Here is a 21,099-nt window from a genome sequence, read left to right as displayed (position 1 = left end):
TCCACGTGCATTATAAATCTGTAGTTTTGACAGTAATTATTCAGTGAGGTTTAAAAAGGCAGACAGGGAGGCACCGGCGTGAGCTCAACCTGCATCAAGATGGAAAGACGAAAACAATTGGTTAGTTGTCACACATTGAAGCATGGCGGGTGATATATTGAGTGTGGAGTGAGTTATAATGCTGCTAGTAGTACAAAAAAGAAAAAGAAAAAATCTGCACTGATCTGAGTTGCACTGATGTGCACTTCTCCAAGACGTCGGAGGTGGGAGCTGTGCGCAGGACCAGCCTCTAATAATAACCCGTGGAAGCCCACACTTGGAAAACTCCACCACAAGACGGAGGGACACATATTAATTATATAAAAAAGAAGAGAGACCTCAAGAGTCTGCAAATCGAGACAAACTTCTTGGATCGTTGCTTTTGACGCGTAAAAGCGCACGGTAAGGATTCACGTTTGAGCTGAAGCGTAATACTCCCCGCGGTTGATGATCAGGCTTCCGTCACTGAAACCGAAGGGGTCCGTGATTTTTTTTTCTTTTTCTTGCTGCTGCTGCTGCTGTAGTTAATTAGATTTCGAGTGAAGTTGTTGTTGCTGAGTTTTGTGGCCGGCAGCGGCTGCGGACTCCTCCGGGCGATGTTGTCGGTGGAGCATGATGATGCTTATCGGTAATTGGTGTCTCGGTCGCCTCTCGGTACATCTTAAAAGTCTGATCTGAGGGAAAGTAGCCTCCTAGTTCTGTTTAGATTAATAATGATAGCATAAAAACAAAAAAAAAAAACAAGTTTTAATTAATCGGCAGTGATTTGATCACTGAGCTGCTTGAACTAATGAAACTCTGTTCAGGTATATTTTTGGGGATTGTGTTTAACTTTTTATAGAGTTATGTTTATAATGATTCAGTTTATTTTCATATATGAAAGATTTATTTCATGGATGACAAAACAAGCTCAAACCAGTGCCCACTGGAGCAATCACACCATCTTCCCCACTTGATACAATTACCTCACTCATCATGGAGTTTAAGGACCTCAAGCACAAGTTGTCTTGAGAGTTAAGTTATTAAGAGTCTAGGCCAGCTCTGTCTGCTCACAAAGATATGGATCTGTATATAACAAATGATATGATCGAAAGCTTCTAAATGGGTTTTTGTTGTGGTCGGCTTCTGCTGTGCTCATCTGTCAGTGAGCACTCAGATAATGCTCATCGCCGCAGAGGGGAATGTGCAACAGTGAGGTGCACCACCTGTCCTGACAGTGAGCTAAAGGTGCATTTGCCGTGCAGTGTAAAAATGTCAATATCTGACTGGTGCACGACAGCAGAACCTCTCTGTGCACCGCTGTTGATCACAGGGCATGACATGACATTACATGTGCTTCTCAGATCCCGGAGGTGGCAACCTGCTGCACCCCGGTCGTGTCTTGTGGTCTTGGAATGCAACAGCTCTCACACTCTCTCCAGGACACAGAGGCTCATTGAGGCACAGCTGAGCGAGTTTTTTTTTTTTTTTCTTTGGTAATATTAAACAGAGAGAACCATCAAACCGCCACCCACCACTCAGCTCTTGCCTTGGCCCTGCCGCCGGCAAGAGTAACGCCCGTCCTCAGGCTTACACGATGAGGATGGCATGTCAAGTGAGGGTGCCTGGCAAGGCAGCTACTTGTGGTCTACCGCAGACTCAGGCTTCAAGTGTTTCAGTGTGTTGGACTCTCTGGTGATGATGGCTAACTCACAGTGTGTGTGGGTTCTTCTTGTTAGGCCAAATTATGGTAGCGGCATGAAGTCAGCCCTGTCTGGTAAAATACCTGCAAGACTGAGCCCTCACAGAGCTCTGTCTGTAGTGGGATGTTTTCTAACACTAATCCAGAAAAGTTAGAATTTGATATGCGCTCGGCACTCAGTGTCTCGGCCAAGTGCATGTGCACTTGTGGACTGGTTAATGGATTTCTATCAATGGTTGATTGGAACCACCACAAATGGAAAAGTGAGAGTTGAAAAACAACTCATATTCCAAGAATCTAAACCTGATGAAATGCGGCTGCAGGAAAATCTGAATGAATTTTTTTGTACATTTGGTACCCTGCCCATGATCTTGGTAGATACCGGCCTTAAGTATGGATTTGTCCGCAGGGCTAAACTTAGCAGACTGAGACCCCTCACCCCTGTTTCCTCCCTTATAATTACAGGAAGCAAGTGCAGCCAATCCAGGCAGACAGATTTTGCTGCATATTAAGAAGCTCAATAGGAGCAGTATTTGAGGACTCCACAGGTAATGACCAAATATGCGCGAGTGTGGGAGAGGCTGGGAGCAGAAAGGCCCGAAAGACATCAGAGACCGCGGCTGGCTCGGCCTTGCGAAGTAACACCAAAGATTTGAGTTTATCACCTCACAGTCATGTAATACGAGCACAGTGGCTGCAGTGTGTCGAGACAGAGACTGTCAGAGATTCGGTCCCGCGCGGATTCTGCTCGATGTCTTTCCCAGCTGCTCGACATTATACCTTTAGTTTCTTCTCTTCCGTGTGCGCACACTGATAGACACGCATCTCATATCAAGCCTTTCCACAGGTATGTCTTTTCCATCTGTCATTCGCTCACTATTCCACCCCATATCATCACGTTGTGCTAAATCTCTCCGTCATAAAGTTTTTTTTTTTCTTTGAAAGAACAACACAGTTGCCGCCTGGGATGCCTGTCTGTGCTTGCATTTCATTCAAACCACCTTATCCAACTGGAGAATAGATACCCCCAAAAATTCTTCAAGTTTGACTGCTCCTCTGGTTCCCATCAACCTAGAAGTAAAGGCATAATGCAGCCGATCTTGTTCCACTCAGGAATAATAACCTCTTACCTGCTTCCCTGGCTCTTTGACAGTAAATGCTGCTTCAGCAAACAAACGAAAGCACAGATGCCCCCGCTCTCCGTTTCATCTATGAACGATGAGAGACAAATGCAGGCAACGGGAATTTCTTGCTGCTCTGCACTTTCTCTGGAAGGTCAGTCATCATTTGAGGGGGAAAAAGAAAAAAAAACCCGACATCCTGTTATTAGAGAAAGAGAGAGGCATAAAAAAAAGGAGAATTAGGTACAGGATGAGTGGAGGATGATTGAAGATCGAAGAGCAGAAGAGGATACTTGGTACTTTGCATGATTGGGTTAAAGTCAAAGTGGGGAAATGATCTGAGTTTGAAATTTAGTCTCAGTCCTTTCAGTTATAAATGGCAGACATATGAGCTCCTTCTAATAACTTTTTTTTTTTTCTTCCAGAGGAAGACAAGTGCTGGAGCTCTGGTCGGGTTCAGTGTCAGGATGCTTTCTGATGTCCCGCGTTCGGATGGTGAGTCAAACTTCCAGGCGCCCTCTACCAGTCCGAGTGAGAGCATTTCTTGAAAAGATATTTGTTTATTTGTGCCATATTGATAGACGTGGACTCCCAAATGTAATGTCGAGTGGTTTCACTTGATGCCCCGGGCCGATAATATTGTGAAGAAGCCGTAATCCTAAGCTAAAAGCTGCATCGATCAGCATAGACCCTGAGTGTTGATTCTCCTGCAGAAGAGGTAGTATTTGGCCCAGCTCACGAGACTGAAACGCCTGCAATTTGCCTCCAAAGTGGCATGCTAATTGACTTTCTGCTGAGCACGTTGATAGGCCATGTAAAATAAACCGCACGGGCTATAATAGAAGCCTGTTTTCTCCACTAAAGTTTCGGGCCAGACGCAGGGCTCCATCTGCTGACTGGAGTGCCGGAAATGAATAAGATCAACATCTGATAGAGTGTAGTAAATCTCAGAAAGTCTCAGAAGCTTTAATTTCACCTGAGTAAGTTGCTATAGCAGCAGGTCTTATGAATGTTTGTTTACAGTATGTATAAAAGGCCTATGCACCACTGTTTTTGTGATATGAAAAAAAGATCTTTTGTACATTTATTTAAAAAAATGACAACCTGTGCAATGATGCTAAAAAGCAAGTTAACTATACCATAGATTAGAAGTGTCTGCACGAGTGAACTAATACTTCCTCCTTTGATATTATTACGGCACCCAGTCTGTCTCTGTCTCTGGTTAAGAGTCAGTCAGCTTGGCTCTTCAGTTCCTCCCACAGGTTTTCACTAGGATTCAGGTGTGTGCGCCTGCCGGGTCAAAAACATCACCTCTCGCTCATTTGTCACGCTTAAAGAGGAAAGTTCTCCTCGTTTTCATCTTTCTAGCAGACGCCAGAAGGTTTCTTGGCGTAAAACTGACTAGGAGGTGTTCGTGATTTCCTCCACCTTTACTGAAGCCCCACGTCTGGCGGAAGAAAGGGAAAGCACGATGCTGTGACCATCGTGCTTCACGGTGCAGTTCTGACGAAGAATAAACAGATGGTTGCTACATGTGGGGAGCTACTAGTGCTATGGAAATGTTGTGGCCGGCCTCTTGTCAGACTCCCTGACCGGTTTTCTCTTTGTCTTCTAATCAGTTTTGGAGGGATGTGCCATTCTTATCGATAGATTTTTAATTTTTTTTTTGCTTTTAAGTAGCTTTCAAGGTTGTAATCTTTAAAATAAATGTACAAAAGTTGCACGAAAGACGTGATTTATCTTTCACGTCACAAAAAACTGCTTATTTAACAGAGGAATTTCGATTTTTTTTTATTCTCACTGTATTTATTTTAAAGATGAAGCCTAGGTTTTATCTTTTATGTATTTAACTACGTCCAACACGTTATTTATTTTTGATGTAATATTGATAACTCAACTTTGAGGGCAGGACAGCGGCGTGGTGAGACATTCAAACATTTCTCTGCATGGAAATATTGTTTCAGCCTTTACTTTCCCTTTATTGTTTTATTCCTTGGAAGCATTTTAAGCAGCAAACTGGCGGGCCGCATCATTTAATTAGCATTCCTTTTACGTTACGCATTAAACGTGTCACTACAAGACCCATCATATACAGCCAAATATGCTGACACAGCTCCAACGCTGGGCTTGCGCCTTGCATGCCGCACGGTTGGCGCGCTCCAACCGCGCAGGGCTGTGAAAAACTAGAGTCACTGCGCTCGGAGAGGACAATAGCAGACTACTGCATATGAGGGAGAGGCTCGCTCAGGCTCCTCCTGGTGACAGTGACCTGCTGGCCGAAAAGGTAAAGAGCATCGGGGGCCGAGCGCCGGTTTTAGTCGGAGAGTAACTCACACCGGTGAAGAATGCCAGGAATCTGCGTGTTAAAGTTCACACTGTATCACCATCTGTGGCTGCATCCTGGCAAATAAAAGACAGCTGTGTGTGTGTGTGTGTGTGTGTGTGTGTGTGTGTGTGTGTGTGTGTGTGTGTGTGCGCATGAACGAGTGAAATAAAAAGAAAATAAAAAAGAAAGAGAGAAAATGCAGGTTTGCAAATATTATTTCATTTATTTTGTGCATATATTTCGGGCGACCTGTCCAGGGTGTACCCCACCTCTCGCCCGATGACAGCTGGGACAGGCTCCAGCCTCCCTCCCGCGACCCTTCACAGGACAAGCGGTTACAGAAGATGAATGAGTGAATGAATATGTTTTAGGCTAAAATAAACTATGCCAGCGTGCACAGTTGCACACCGTCTCCCTCACTCACTCATATGCATCACCTGACAAGCAGGTCGCGGGCAGAATGTCAACCTATAATTGTGCTCAAACTTAGCGGTTTATTAGGAAAAGGTAGATCAGGAGGACCACCCACCATCGCAGTACGCGTCACTTGCCAAAAGGGAAAGTCCAATATTCAACAGTCTTCAGTTTTATTTTATTTCAGCCAAATACCCTGCTGTGACTCAGGGTTGATATAATATTGCCTCAAGTTTAGCGAAACATGTTTCATGGCTTTCTAGTCTGAGATTTCTGAGAAGCTCACAGTTCCTTATATGTGTATGAAAGAGTTCTCTGTTTCGCCTCCTTCAAAACACATCGCCGTGATCTCCCGTGACAGTTTGATCTTTCAACAGACCAATCTGAAAGGCTTTGTTCTGAACTCTCCAGCGTCCCTCTCTTCTGCTGCGGGACCTCATTCCCCGACCGTATCTGATTCTGCGATTGAGCCTCGCGCTCGTCCGCTAAATAGCAAGTGACGGCGAGTGCTACTCGGGCTGTGAGAGGGAGATGGAGAAACAGATGAAATCAATTTCTGCCTTGTTCGTGTTATTCCTGTTTCCCGGCCCTTGATGACAGATTGTGAAACTGGTTTCGTATGTGTCTGATTGTATTTTTTTATTTATTTTCCCCTCGTAGATTCAGGAGAGGGCAGAGGGCATTTGGAGTCGTACCTGTGAGGCAGTCTGTAGGGAAATGCGCTGACATCAGAGCTTTGTATTTTAAGCCCCTGCGATGGAGGAGGCCGCAGTGGCGGTACATAAAAAAGCTGGTTTTGCATAGATCGTATCGGGTGAGCCCGCCATCATAATACCGTTTTATCAGTCTGTTAATTAAAGGCACATCCTGGAGCAAGTCTGGCAGAAAGGAGTGCACCGTGCAGAGTATTAAAAACAGCACTACCTTGAACCACATAAACAGAACTTGCCGAGATACTGCGCGGCGCATTTGTCAGCTGCCTATTTGAGCGTATTTTCAGCTCCTCTTGTGATGTTTGGCTCACTGTTTCGTCTGGAAACACGCCGCGCGATCCCTGACAGGTCCTGGCATTGGTTGCAGGATTAGGGAGCCAGCCAAAGCAGGTGACAGGTGACAAACTCGTGTCAGCACTTCATGAAAAGGGACTACAACATTGGATTAACCCAACTTCTATCACAAACAACAGGTGAGTCATGTTACTGGATGTTGCATGTCAGTTCGCAGGAGTGGTTAACCCCTGTTTGGTGAATATGTCTGCTATATATCCCTGGTGGGTGGTTTCAGCTCGTGACAGCTGTTCGTCTCTGTTGAAACAGTTTGCCGCAAGTTGTTGTGATTTTCCAGACTTTCCCCTGGTGACATATTGAATTTTCTTTTTCCCAAACCAGTTTTCCAGCAGAGCAGAGAGAACTTGCCCTCTTTTGAGCTCTATTAAGTCTCTCATGATACTTTGCAAATATCTTAATGCTGACAGTTAAACCTCTTATTGCTGTAAACACTGCTTAGTGGCATTCAGCCTAATGTGACCCACCCTAGTAGCGGTGTTTGTATTTGTGATTAAGCTCTTGTTTTGCTTTGTTAGTGGCCCAGAGGACGGATGAAATCACTAAAAGAAAGGTTAGAGGCTGCCTTAAATAAATGAGCTCTGGCCATGTTCGGTCTGGCCCCAACGGACCATGTGGGAAACAAATCAACAGTCATGTTTTTCGTGGATTTGCATCAGTTTTTTTAAAACATTTTGATGAAAATCATCGTAATGATTTTAGCCGCACAGCCTTAAAAATAGGCGTGTGACATTACCGCTCAAACTGCTGCTGTGTGAAGTCTCGATGAAGACATTCCGAGTATCTTTTCTGCTTTTCAGATTAACTTCCAAACGGAAAAAAACGAGTTGGCCGCACCAATCATTCGTTCGTCCTTCATCTGTCCAGTCCGGCCTCTCTTCTTGTCTCTCCAAGAGAGAATTTTACGTGGAGGAGAGGCCGGATCAGATTACAGCGAAAAGAAAGAAAGAAAGAGAGAGAGTAGCTGCTTGGTAACCTGCTACACCCTGGATTGTTATTGCAGGTGTTCAAGAGCAGTTACAGCTGTTAATTTCCTCCGCATAGCCACACTTGGGCTGCGAGTCCCGTGCAGGATGTTGTGCATGTTGGTATGTCAGAAAGCACAGACCAAAATTTGCCAGATCAGAGGATAGTTTTCAGGGGGTGAAATATATCTTATTTTTACATGCATGTTTGAGGAAACACCTGCAGCCTTATTCTGCCGTGCATCTTTTCACAGAGCGACTGTATCTGGAAAATGTTTCTTTATCTGAGGCAATTTGAAAGCCAGTTTGAATGCGTGGGCACAGTTAAAGTGAGATCATGCATTGAAAACAGGGTCAAACTGATGCATTTTCCTGTGATAATTGTGCTGCATACTTTTGCCAGGAAGCTTTAAAGTAGTTCAACACAATAATATCGGATTTTTTTTTTTAAATATACACTGCCTTGCATAAAGTCCGTGCTGTAGCTGCGGGAAATTGGACTGCAGATAGATGGGCATATTGAGCTCTGTGGACGTATTTGCATTTTCATAACTTATTTAGTACTTGACAAGGACTAAAATAAGAGACAAAGGCTTGAGCATTCATCCATTTGATGGACTGAGTGCTCCTGCAGCTCCACCCGCCGCCTGTCAACACACATCAGTTGCACCATCATGCGTTGAAGCGGGTTGTCGAGCGTACGCTGTCATTCGTCTCAGGTTGAGGAAAAACGCTAAACGTGCAGCTCTTAGTTTTGAGTGACTGGCCTGCAGATAACTTAACGCCCGTGCTGAAGGATTCTAATGTTGAAATCTGCTTCGCGAGTCAAGTGCAGTTTTAAGCAGCCGTTTATCACAGGCACGTCTCTGTTTTAGAGTTCGTGCTCACTCCCTTAAGTTTTTACGAGGTGTGTGGGTTTGCGTGCCCGCATTTGTGGTGGCGAACAGGTGCTCGTTCTTTTCTCCACCTGTGCACTGGGGCCAGGAACAAAGCGACAGTAGTTCTCTTGTGCTTTTCCTTAGAGTTAAATTAATGACCGTGCACGTGTTGAGCACAAAACCTTTACTGGAAAGAAATCGGAAGATAAGTGACTTTTGTCTCCAGTGCCAACATCCTGTGGCTTTATTGGTGAACGTTGATTAAAAAGTGCGTGGTTCAAGCGCATACAGACACACGCACACGCACAAATTAAGAACAGTCAGTCTACTGCTTCTGTGCATAAAGAGGTCAAGGTGCTGGGTGTTCCCCCCGCCTTTTAAAACGCTTCTGTTTATTTTGCTTTCTCGAAAGTGCTGCAAATTAACCAGGGGTGGATAGTTCCATGGGAGCACAAGTGGGTAAGATGGAGAAGCGGGGAGCTGAGAGGGGAAAAACCTCAAATGTGAAAATGAGTGGAACTCCCAGGGTTTTCAAAACAGAACTCGAGATTTCATTACACATACCTGGACAACTGAGGGCATGGAAAAACCCCTCCCATACGTGCACTCTACAGCTGGGTTGGTCAGAGAAATAATAAGAATAATGTAAACTAAATAGAACAGAGACGACTCCCAGCCAACAGAGTCAGCACGTGTCGGCTTCAGAAGTATGCAGATCCCCGGTCATCAATCACAGGCGGGAGGGCCTCAGTCACGCTGACAGCTTCGGACAGAGAGGAGTGTTTTGGCTGCTCTTTGACGGCTTCTTGAGTCAGGTTTGATTGAGTCCCAACTGAACTACTGATGGGGGCATCACATCAAACAAACATCCACAGCAGAGTACAGCTAATGGTCTTCACTTGTCAATAAGACATGCAGGCAGCGTAGATCATCTCCCTTTTTGTTTTATTAGGTTTCAGTGTCGATACAAGCAGCGGATCATGAGTAGCATCTATGTGAGCGCATTGTGGGAATATTCTCACGGTGGCTTGACGGTCTACTAAGAGTAGAACTCTAAATTGATCTAAACCAAGCAAAACAGAGCAAAGGGAAACAGGCTGTCTTGAGGGGCCAAGCCGCCGGTTTAGTCCCTAAAATTGAACCTTCCCCAGGGTTCAGTCAGAAGGACAAAAGGGGATGGAGGGATGGGAGGAGGGGGTTGGGGGATCCACTAGCAAAGACAAAGCCCCCAGGGTTTCTACTCGGAGATCTAACTTTGTCTGTGTAAACATGTCTGGAATGACACACTCGCTGTGTGCGTGTGTGTGCGCGCATGTGTGTGTGTGTCAAGTGTACTACAGTAAATGTGAAGCATTCCAAACATATGTATTAGAGAAAGAGAGCAACCAAGATACGAGAATGTTGTTAGACTAATGGTATTCAGTCTGGTGGTCGTGTCTTCTCAAGAGGTTATTTAGGTATTTGAGGTGTTTTCCAGATTTTTTTCCGCCTCGTTTTCAACCATTTGTCGACATACCAAATATTTTTAGCCTTCTTTGACGTTTCAGTGATAGAAACAACTTTGATTCATTCAAAGGTAGCATGCATGACAATTTTATTGGCACCTGGAAAAGACAGCCAATGAAAAAATAACAACAAATTAATATTATCAGCACAATATAGACCCAAAAATGTAATTAAAAACCTAAATAGAAAGCAAAAGGTTCTAATAAAAACTACATCCAACTCTTACCATAATATTTGCCTCATGTTGCCTGTGTCTAGATAAAAAAATTGCACTTTTGGACACAGCACAACGGCTAGCTGGCACATGCTTCCTGTGCTTGCGTGAAAGGAAATAACACCTCCTACCAGCAGGTGGCAGTACTTGTCATTCAAAAGGTGAAATCGGAACAGTTACCGTTAGCTGGGAGGCTAGGAAGCTAGCAAATGATGCAAAGGCTTATTGCGTATTGGTTGCCTGACGCAACTATCGGCTTGGCGTGGCACTTTTAGGAAACCCGCTTACTGCTTGAATTATTAATATATAACTTAGCTACAAAACCAAAAATTTAGTTACACTGGTTAAAACATTGTGTCTCACATTAAGAGACTCTGTTAGTCTGACAGTTGCCTGGACAGAACCGGGCTAGCTTTTCCTACTGCTTCCTGTTGTAGTTAAACTAATCATCTCATGACTCCAGCTTCATACCTTCATACCAGCATCATTTAACCTGCTGAAGTATTTATTAAATCATGTCATAATTTAATTTATTGATGTGACTGGAAATGCAACCATGGCACGTCTCTAAAATCATAAATTAGACTTATGGAAAGACTTTGAACATACAGCTCCGGATCTCTTGTTTCACTTGATATGTTACTGCAGAAACCCAAGCAGGCTGTATTTCTCCAGTCTGCAGACACACGATTTTGCGCTGTGGACCGAGTACAAACGAAGTTCATCATCATCCCGATGTTCCCAATCCCCTGTGAGTTGGATGGATGGCTCACTGCGTCCAATCGTTTCTTCACCCACTGTCTGTCTATATTAGACACAGGGTGACGGGACAGCTGTTTCTGGGCCTTGTCTTGATCAATTTGTGCGTGCACTTGTGCGCCTTTGCAATAGATCTGGCAAGGCAAATTAATGTTATGTGGCTTGTTTAACTGAGCATGCTGTCTCCCTGACCCTGTCTCTGATTCTGACATTGGACCCTAAAAGGGGAATCACCACAGAGGAATTTGGCCGACTTTGATCCCAGGCCAGTCCAGTGAAGATAGGGGGTTCATGCATCGAGGAGGAAAGTATGAGGCACTCACTTAAGACTGGGCCGTGTGTGACACCATTGCACAAAACCTATGGTCTAGACAGTGGACTGTGATTGTGCTTTGTCCGTCAAGCAACTTTAAAATAGCCCCCAGTGGTGAATAGTCAATCAACTGCAAGGACACAGTTTCCTGCTGCGAAACACGGAAAACAAATTAACAGTTATGACTTCATCTTGAAGGCCAAGACCCACAGATGACTGTAATAAACAAACAGAAGCCATAATGAGACCGTAAATTGCTCACCAGGCCTGTTTACATTCTTTTGCGCAGAGCCGTCGGATAGAAGCTGCGCAGATCATAAGAAAGCCACAACTGCTGATTAGCATCCACCAAGCGGTGATAAACACGCTGCAGAAGGCCGTTCTGACATTTCGGTGACACTTTACCCAGTTCTCATTAAATCTGTCAGGAAGTGTCCTCGTTGCATCCTCGCCTCAGTGGTGAATGTTTAGAGAGAATGCAGGGTCACGTTTCATCGCTCATTTTAGGTTGTCTTGTCGGGATTGTTGTGCTTTGGCTCTTGTTATGCTTCACTGATGTTTCTTTCAGTGTCAGTATATAAGAGTGAGATGCCAGAGACTTGAATAAGTCAAACATCTGGATAGTCACTAGCTACAGCGCAGTTAATTGTGGCACTGCGAGTTAAAGTAGATATTGATGGGGTAACATGGAACTGGAACTTGGAACTAATAGTGGTATAAAGTCTTTATGCTTTAAGATTTCTGGGTGACTAGTGGTCTATCAGCCTCGAACAGCGCCTGGAATCCTCTATAACAGTCAAACTCAAGGCCGGTGGGCCTAATCCAGCCAATGGGACAATTGTATCTGGCCCACAAGATAATATTTTATATCTATCAGCATTGGCCCGCAGGTATTTTGCGTGTTTCCGTTTGGAATCAGGCAGGTACGTCAATCAGATCATCTCCCAACTTAATTGACAAACTCATCAGAGTCTCATGGTTGCCTCGGCAACTGTTCTGCTATTGGTAGGGTACGGCAACGTGGCACTCTATAGCAACATCAGTCCCTATGGTTGACCCATAAAAGCCCAAGCCACGGGTTAAATCAGTTAGCCTACTGTTCCATGGTAGCACACATGGCAAACATAAAACTTACTAAATTATGAATGATGAAACAACACCGCAGCTAAACACCAGTCGGTTAATATACATACTAACATACAGACACACTGAAAGTGTCTGTTAGCCTTAGCATGCTAGGTTAGCCCCGTGGTTAGCGCCGCTCTCCACCCTATAGTAACCACCATGTTAGCTCATGTTAGCTTGTTAGTCTCGTTTTATTCTGGCGCCAATTCAAAGTGTCGATAACAGCAAATACGTACAGCTTACAGATAACGTTAGGAAACCATACTGTGGACTGTTAATCTCACAATGTCTTATGAAAAATAGCGTCACATTAGCCCCAGTTCGCAAAAAAAGTCCGGGGGAAAAGTGTTTGGAACACAACCGCAAGTTTTACTCTAAGTTCTTTATTATGGCTTGGAAATTCGTATTTCTGTATGAATGATTTCTGATAATACATCTGAAAAGACAAATTGTGTCTCCTTTTAAATAACTATCCATTCTGGTTGGCCCGCGATTTGGAGTCGGTTCTTAATTTTGGCCCCCTCTCTGATTGAGTTTGACACCGCTGCTCTATAAGAACCTGTGGAGAGGGAGGAAACGGTCATCCATCACGGGCGGCATGTGATGACATTTTTGACCTTGTGTCCTCTCCCTCTCAACAGACACACAGTCGGTGCTTTGCCTCCGCTTGCCCTGTTTTCCTCATTTAGCGACATTTATCACTGGATTTCTTAGTAGAAAGCGAAACGTTTTAAAACAATTTTTTTGTTTTAAACTGTATTTAACTTTTCTACTTTGAGAAAATTGACAGTTGTACTAAATATACTGTATATGTTAGGGACATGCTACTATAAAAGATACTATTAAATAAGGATAAAGACTCTCCTTTTTTGTGAATGCAAACAATACAAATGTGATTATTGCTGTGTTTTAGAAAGTGTATGCAAATTTAAATATTTCTGCAATCATTTCTCCAAGGCTATTTTTTTGTTTTTGCATTGGCTCTGTTCAGACCTAAGTTATATATAAAAAATACGGTCATTGTGCCCTTGAGAGGAACAGTAAATCTCCAGTTCTCTGGAGCCTAGCAAAACTGTTTATCTCCCCTTAAAACAAGCAGTTTACAGCAACCAGTAATGTAATACAGAAACATAAAATATGTGCACTCCTGACAACGAGTATTTAACAGCCACAAATATTTAGTTCTTCAGGCTCTGCTGTTTAAAATTCGGTTTGAAATAACAAAAAAGTGGATACTACACAATAGGGCCAAGGCTCAAATGTAATATGAGTAGGTTTACGTCAATATTGACAGAACTGTGTGGAAGATATAACCCTTCAACACGTAGCGACCAAATTGCGAGGGTTCAAAAGTAACCGGACACTCGGCTACTTTCTTCAGCAGCTCTGTGTTGATTTAACCCTCTCGTGCTAAATAGCTCCAGAATTGACTGACAGTCAGCGTTTAATCTGAGGTGAAGTCAACAGGATGAGTAAAGAGGCAGGCACGCAAGAGCAAACATCTATGAGACAATTAGAAAAAAACAACCCGGTAGCCTGAGGAGGAGTGTGGATGACGAGGAAATCGTTTGCATAGCGAAGGGAAAATCCGTTGTGACTGCGGAGCAAGTCAAGAGGTCTCTCCAGGATGTAGGTGTGCGCGTTTCCTTGTCGTGAATCAGGAGATGGTTTCCGATTATTTACAAATGCTTCACCACAAATGTAAATCTTCAGTGAGGCTGAAAAAACAGGAGGCCAGGTTGCAGTTCTGGAACAAATGTCAAAGTGATGGGAAGATGAAAGTATGAAGGGATGAAAAAAATGACCCAAAGCGTCATCTGTCAAAGTTGACATGGTGGAATTATGGTACATATATGGTAAAATGCAGAGAGAACTGTCTCATTGTGTGCTCACATTCAGTCAAACTCATCAAACTCTCATCGAGCCGGACAACAATCCTAAACATACGGACACAAAAACCAAAAAGGGCCGTCATTTTTTTTTTTTTTTTGCATGTCTCTACTCATGTACCATACTTTATTGGTGAGCTTCTTAATCCACCACAGCTGCTCAACTGTAAATACAATTAACCCCACCGATGCGATGTTGACTTTGGGTTTTGTACATTTTCTCACTGAGTCCTGGTAGCCCGTGCTCTCCGCGGATGACATCATGGGTTTCAGGTTGCCCGCCGCTGCTTCGGTTCCCAGGAGGTTGGAGGGCCTGAGTGTAGACCTGCAGAGCGGATCCATGCTGTGAATAGACACTCATTCTCTCCCCTCTCAGACATACACAGTCGACTGACCTCCCCGCCACCTCGCTCTGAGCCCAGAGTTTGTTATTGGCTCGGTGAGGATGTGTTGACTGATGAGGCAGATGTGTGTTCCCCTCTTGTAGATAGTTTGTCAGTGTTATTTTCGACGTTGAAAAGCTCTCGGAATTAACTGAGTAATTACAATAATTTGGCTGCGTGGCATTCTGGTTCAGTATGTTTAAAATATCTGTGTTGTCAATGAGAAACCCTGTTTTGTCTATCATTTGTCATGTTTTATTTGGGTATGTGCAGTGTGTGTGGGTCTGCTCATATTTTTACTTCTCCTCATTTGCACGAGCTGGAGCGAGCAGCTCCGTCTAAAGACAGATGATGTGCTGTCAGTATTATTGCATGTAAGGTTTGTATTTTGTGAAGGAAAAAAAATAATAAATCAGAGAGCAAAGCCACATTGAAAACTCTGTAGCCAGGAAGTCACTTTATCTTTGCAGAACAAAGAGATTTAGAACAAAAGTCAGCAGCCAAGGACAATGCACGTGTTTGTTTTGTGAACCCTTATAAAACACAGAGGCAGTCAGGCATGAAGTGTTTGCTCAGGTTCAGTTGCCTCTAAAGGTGCCTCCAGACGGAGGACGGTCGCGTCATGGGCGGCGCCTGGCAACATCTGTCTTCTGTATTTTGAATCCTTGGCAGCAGGGTGCAATGCTGCCGTGTGGCTCCTGTCTACATCCGATCCTACGTCCCCTGCAGGTACACCACAGGCTGCTGGTATCCGCTATAAGCAAAATCATGCATCTGAGCAGAGTAGGTTGTAGATTGTGAAACTTATTGCTCCTGTGTATATTTCCCATTAGTGTCTATCTTGAGAAGTCAGTCAATTCATCAGTGTCACAAAGCGAGCTGAAAAAGTTAAATAATCCTGAACTCTAACATGAGTTGCAGCCGCCCTCCTGTTTCTCTGCTATTGGGTTTACACTGAAAGCAATGGAGGTGGTTACATAGTCCACAATTATTCCAAAACTGCTCCTTAGCATGCTTGTTTATTTCATTAACTAACATTTTTGTGTACAATATTGTTAACAGGCCGTGTCGTTTATTGATTGGTCGTTCTCGTGGGTTTTTCCCAAGCTGCACAGAACACATTCTCCGTCTTCACCTCTGTGTCGCTCTGCCAATCATCTGTTGTAGTTATTCAGAGAATCCTGTCAAATCAAACTCATCCACTGTCGTGAGCCATCTTTCCTCTCTTCCTCTGTTTTTCTTTTCCACTCCCTGCTTTGACGCACCTGGTGATGGCAGTCTCTAGATGGACTCAGAACACAGACAGACACACAATGAGGGAAGTTCAAGGAAGTTCAAACTTTGAAGACTTTTTTATTTTAGTTTTATGTTAAAATATGACGGATAGAAGTAGAAGTTTTGTGTGCATCGATCAGGCATGTGCCTCCAAAACAGTTGTGACTCATCAGAGAATAGACATAGGCCTTCTGAGGGTGTCCTGTGGTGTCTGGCAACAGGATGTTGTTAGTATGGACCTTTGGGTCCTATGGGTTGAGGGGAGGGGCCTCTGTGGATCATCCCACAGATACTTGATCAGTTTGGGATCTAGTGAATTTGGAGGCCAGGTCAACACCTTGGCTGCTGACATCAAGGAGTGTCATTGCTATGAGGTGGGGGTGCCTGGTCTGGTCTAGGTGGATGCTACATGTCTAAGTAACATCCACACGAATGCCAAAAGTTTCCCAGCAGAACATTGTATTGTCACAAGGTGGTCGATGTTATTTACTTCTCCTGTCAGTGGTTTTCAGGTCGTGGCTGATCAGTGTATTTGCCTGTCTGGAAAGTTCTTGAACCACCTGGCTTCATGACGGAAAACTTTTAACACTTGAGGATTGTACACTCTTAAAAACAAGGTCTGGTGGGAGGGATTTGTCCATAATCCCGTATTGATCCTTGCTAGACAGGCTGTCTGGTGGACTGACACTCCGCCGTATACCTACAGGCACACAGCCACACTGGCTGCATGCCTCACCACATCTAACTATAGAAGCAAATACAGGCCAAGGCCAATTTGTGGCAGATTTAATGGCTCATAGCGGAGTCATTATGTTGGGCCGAGAAAGGCAGAATTGCCCATTTCGTTTTCCAGTGTAAAAGTCAACTCCAGAGGTCTCATGAGCTATTAGATTGTTGTATGTAAAACCAGCGTGTTGAGGATACTTCACACTGCATCCATCTGTCGTGATCATTTAAATTACACTAGAGGGAGTCTGCTGCATTAGTAAAAGTGGCCAGCGAATGCTTACAATTAGGAAGGGTTTCTGTGATAAACCTGTGTCTAGTTGTTGCCAGGATTAGGTCTATACTTTTTGTTTCCTAATAACTATTAATTGAGCTTTCTCACAATCTAACTTGCTTACATACATTATCATATCATTTCCACGTGCAACATTTAACCGGGCTGTCTCCTGAGGCAGCTTTGTCTATTTTCATTAATGGAGCAGAACAGTGCATGCTGGTGTGCATTTAGATTGGCTAAAGGGACTGTAGAATTGAACACTTGATTTATACACGTAAACAACTTGCCAGTGCCAGTGCTATGGTTAAATATTGAATTGCAATACCCTGCTAACCCTGTTTTCTGATAAGCATTCACTCGCACTGATTTTAAAAAACGTTGTTTTTACTGCATGAGGGTGTTGAAAAAGTGGTGCTTCTTCTCTGGGATGCACACATTCAGATGCTTGACAGACCACTGAATGGTCTCCCAAATACCTTCCGCTCTCTTGCGGAATAAAGAGACGCGGCGATGAAGGGAACTGTGTTCAGGTGTGCCGTCAAAAGCAGCCGTCAGCACCTCATTGAGAAAGTGTCAAAGAGCAGTGAAGGATCTGTGAATGGGAATTAGGGCGAGCACCGTAGAAATATTTGGTTGTTACTTCCCAGAGAAGCTCGGCGTATAAGCTTTGACTAAGAGTAAGAATGAAAGGAATTTATCGGAAATTGGCAGCGGATCCGCTGTAAAGACACAAATGCTGCCAATGATCAGTGCATGTATTACTGTGAATGTAGACTGTAAACCATGTTGTTGGTCTCCTATGATTTGTCTTTGTTTATCTCACTTTCATATCATGCCATTGCCACCCACTTTGTAGGTTTAGCAGGTGGTCCCTCATTTGGCCCAGGACACATTTGTGTTCTCACCTCTAAAACAATGTGCTCATGCAGTATGTGGCCACATTATTAACTGTGAACCTAAGCAATCCGATCTCAATGCATCTTGGGTGCATTCATACCCGGGCTTAGCGTGTGCTTAGAGGGGTCCACTTATAATGAGATCACACAAAATGCATTTTAATGCCAGGTGTGAACAGGGCCAATGCTCACACCAGGCTTTGTGTCCGCCGGATGCATTTACGATATTGATGTTGCTGCACGTTGCCTCCCTCTTATTTGGAAAAGCTCTCAAAAAAGAGTACATTTGTTTGATTCAGTCTTAATGGCTTACTAATAAAAAACCAATGCAGCACAGTATTTTCCCCTGTTGCATTATGGGAATTTTTATGGAAATTGTGAAAATGTGTCCATGATTATTGCCCGAACCTTAAATATATGAATGTGCATTGTTAAATAGTATTTAATAATCATCAATAAGTGTAGTACAATTCAAACTATAACTGATAATTGTTTTATATATACATTTATAGATGCATTCTGCTTGTTACATGCATTGGTTTGTGGGACAGCAGTTGCCCTAAAATCCCCATCAGTCAGTTGGAAAAGCTCAGTGAGTGGCCTTGGCTACCAACTGCATGCACAACTTGTTTTACCGGATTAATGTATGAAGCAGGGGTGTCATCATTACATTGAAATTAAACATATAAAGTGACGCTTTTAGGCATATGACTAAAGCAGAGCAATGACTGACAGTAAAATATTTAATAAACATCCATGTTTCTGTGACAGAAGAAGCAGAAAGTAGAGAGAGCTTGAGGGAGAGAGACTGGGGACAAAGGCTGGAGTGTGACCGAACAGACAGTCGAAACGTGTGGCTGCATTCTCGCTTTGTTCCATGAAATCACAGTTGTGGCAGATGCAAGACGGACCGGGAGCAGCTGTTTTGCTCGCTGTTCTCCAGTTACAGACGCTGGCACTGCCTGCACTCTGGGGATGGGCAGAGGGGCACGTTGTCGAGTCTTAATAGTGTTTGTTCTCTGAGGGTGGGCACAAAGAGTCCTCAGACCAGCGCTCCACTAGTATTCTTGGCATCAGAAGAGAGGGACGTGGCCGAAGGTGTCAAGCAAAGTGGGACTGGTGACAAGACATAACACGCAGCTGGTCCTACTCTCACAGGACCCATGGCGCCATTAATTACTCTGCCTGTAGAGGACAGTGAACTCAAAATATTATTGGAAAATGCACTTTAATTGTGCCAGTCAGTGCATGCTAGGCCAGATAAGATTTGGGTCTAACTTGCTTGACAAATTTGTCAGAATTAACAACAAACTAAGTCATACAGAGAGGCATTTTATTCTTGTGCAAGATGGAAAATTTGGTATAACTTTTATTTTGAAAGGCCTTCTGATAATTAACAGTGTATTCAGTTCAGTAGTAGAAGCAGGAATTAACAGTGGTGATGGAACATACAAATAACACTTTCATTTGTCTTTATGTGTACGAGCATGTATCGCTGTGGTGTAGCTGGTAGGGGCTGCAACCAAAGTTCCAAGACGGAAAGAAAATATGGCACTACAGTGACATTATCAAGCAGGAGTGTCCTCCAAAACTGATGAGAAGGCAGAGAAAAGTGGACAGGGAGGCCGAGAAGAGGCAGACGACAACATTAGAAGAGCTGCAGCTCTTTCCGACCTGATGTGAATCCTAGAAAATCTGTGGAGGGGGCCTGAAGAGCACAGGGGATTCCCTCACAATTTGGCAGATCTGGAACATATTCCCAAGTTCATACACCGTTCAGGCATAACATTATGTTCTCTGTGGATCAGGTTTGTTCTATTGCATCTCACAGATACTTGATCAGTTTGGGGATCTAGTGAATCTGGAGGCCAGGTTGTTCCTGAACGTTTTTTGTGTGTGTGCCTGTGTCAGGCTGCATCCTGCTGGGGATGGCTGCTGCCATCAAGGGGCTGTGCCTGATCTGGTCTAAGTGGGTGGTACACGTCTTAGTAAGATACACCCAAACGCCAGTTCCAAAAGTTTCCCAGCAGAACATCGTACTGTCACAAGAAGGTCAAAGTTATTCACTTCTCCCGTCAGTGGTTTTAATGTTGTGGCTGATCGGTGTATGTATGAAGCTCATAGACTCTTACCAAACAGACTTGGGGCTGTAGTTCAGGGATGTGCACACTTAAGCACACAGTTAGGTTATTCTGTGTTATTTATGCTTTTTTATATGATTAGTCAATGGGTATGGGTCCAATGTAAAAGTCTGGTGAGTGATAAAGAGCAGTGGTTGTACAAACATCATGATGTATTTATTTTTGTGCAGTAAATAGCAGGTAAAAATTGGAGTCTGTTTGCTTTTTTCCGATCCTGCACCTGCACTTGTTCAGTTTGGATGTGCAGAGCATATATTTGTCACTTTGAATGAGGTCTTCTTGGTCATATATCATATTTCAGGCATTAAATGTGCAGTAGAGGCTCAGTTTAGACAGACGCTGGTCATACTTTAGTTGATTGGATTAAAATACAGTGGGTGTAGTTTTATTATTTTTACCCTAAATCTAAAGGGAACCAAATTCAGACATACCATAATACCTTCTCTGTTACTGCTCCTGTATGGGTGATTTTTACGGGTGAGTTTTCTTCACACTCCCGACATCTTAGTTCTGCCATATGGGTTAGTGCACACTTCTATGTACATAATAGTTTCCTGAAGTATAACTCGCGTCTCATGCATCTTAAATCATACGGCTGTGATCTCTAGACAAGGTGTATGGACGCCTTGTGGAAAGCGCAGAGAGCAGAAGGTCTGAAGCTGGAAACGGTCTAACGAGGCGCTTCTGCCAACAAGTTTCCAGTGTTCGCAGCCAATGGCCAGAGTCGAGAGAGCAGAAAACAACCAAATACAATTATATGCAGAAAATCAACACTTTTCCATGAAGTCAGAGTGGATTTTACTAGTCTGTGCTGACTGCCGGCATTCTCTTGTTGTGAGAGAAGTGGTAGGTCTTGGTTTACGATGGTGGTGGTCGTAGATAAAAGGAAGGAGATTTTTGACAAAGGGTTTTAAGCATTAGATACGATAAAGTTTGTTCAAATATTTGGCATTGCTGTGTGTCACCTTTCATGTACATCAATCAGGCATAACATTATGACCGCCTTCCTGATATTGTGTTGGTCTCCCTCGTGTCTGCAAAACAGTTGGGGCTCTAAGGAATTTTGTTAATGGGGGACTTTGGGTCCCATGGGTTGAGGGGAGGGGC

At 43.8% G+C, this 21,099-nt stretch overlaps 1 protein-coding gene across 1 annotated transcript in view; it reads left to right on the top strand.

Annotated features, from left to right (window-relative positions):
* The first annotated feature begins 10 nt into the window (after positions 1–10).
* The window catches only part of bmpr1bb (bone morphogenetic protein receptor, type IBb), a 59,701-nt gene continuing 38,612 nt past the window's right edge, over positions 11–21,099 (top strand). The window contains exons 1-2 of the mRNA XM_084571654.1: positions 11–441; positions 3,267–3,336. The gene's annotated coding sequence lies outside the window, so the exon portion shown is untranslated. The remainder of the gene's footprint in view (positions 442–3,266; positions 3,337–21,099) is intronic.

This window comes from Chelon labrosus (assembly GCF_963514085.1).
Source record: "Chelon labrosus genome assembly, chromosome: 22".
Lineage (NCBI taxonomy): Eukaryota > Metazoa > Chordata > Actinopteri > Mugiliformes > Mugilidae > Chelon > Chelon labrosus.
This window is presented reverse-complemented; position numbering and strand designations above follow the sequence as displayed.